The following is a 1146-nucleotide window of genomic DNA, read 5'->3' on the forward strand; positions in this document are numbered from 1 at the left end:
GGCGGATTCTTAACCACTTCGCCACCAGGTAAGCTCTGTGGGGTTTTTTTAATGCTTGTTTTTGATTGATTGTTTAATAACTGGAATCAGTTTACCAAAATACAGAAAGTTTCTTTTTAAAAGTGAAGATAAAAATTGATTTTAACTATTTTGGTAGCAACCTTACTAGAACTGGAATTGAAGTACCGATATTAGTGATCTTCACAATTCTGAACCAACACTACCTAGCTGTATGGTGGTTTATATGTACCATGTCAAAGTGCTTTTGTTTTTGTATTTTAGAAAACAGCTACTGAGAGGTAAGAGGAACGACTGCAAAGACTTTACAAAATATTTTCAGGAGTTACTGAAATCAGTTGAAAGCTGTATTTAAACATCTGAATATAGTTAGCATTTTTCCTTTATGAAAGAAAGCTATTGTGTCTATAGTAAACATAAGAAATAAGGTTTCGGAATGCTTTACTTATTTAAAGGATAACTTTAACTTTTTTTTAAATTTTATTTTGGGCTTTGTTGGGTCTTCGTTGCTGCACGCGGGCTTTCTCTAGTTGCGGAGAGCGGGGACTACTCTTCGTTGCGGTGCACAGGCTTCTCATTGCGGTGGCTTCTCTTGTTGCGGAGCACGGGCTCTAGGCGCCTCGGCTTCAGTAGTTGCAGTGCACGGGCTCTAGGGCATGCGGGCTTGAGTAGTTGCAGCGTGTGGGCTCAGTAGTTGTGGCTCGCGGGCTCTAGAGCACAGGCTCACTAGTTGTGGCACATGGGCTTAGTTTCTCCGTGGCATGTGGGATCTTCCCGGACCAGGGATTGAACCCCTGTCCCCTACATTGGTAGGTGGATTCTTAACCACTGCGCCACCGGAGAAGTCCCTATGTAACTTTAAAAAAACTTCTTAGATGAGAAAGACATTGGCCATCTTATACAAAGAGTAGTAGTATTAGATTATAAGTGCCTTTTCCAATCTTTAACATTTATCAACAGGCAGGTGGATATATTTTCAGTTCCTAATCAGTTAATAATTTATATTTTCTGAAGTTATGACCTGTTAACATCAAAGTGAGGTTTAAGAGGATGGTTATTCCAACATATCTTACAAATAAGATGACATACATTAAATGCTTCATTTTTGTTGCTAAGATAAAATGAGAC

Source organism: Neophocaena asiaeorientalis, unplaced genomic scaffold (genome assembly GCF_003031525.2).
Source record: "Neophocaena asiaeorientalis asiaeorientalis breed wild unplaced genomic scaffold, Neophocaena_asiaeorientalis_V1.1 scaffold248, whole genome shotgun sequence".
In the NCBI taxonomy this organism is placed as follows: Eukaryota; Metazoa; Chordata; class Mammalia; order Artiodactyla; family Phocoenidae; genus Neophocaena; species Neophocaena asiaeorientalis.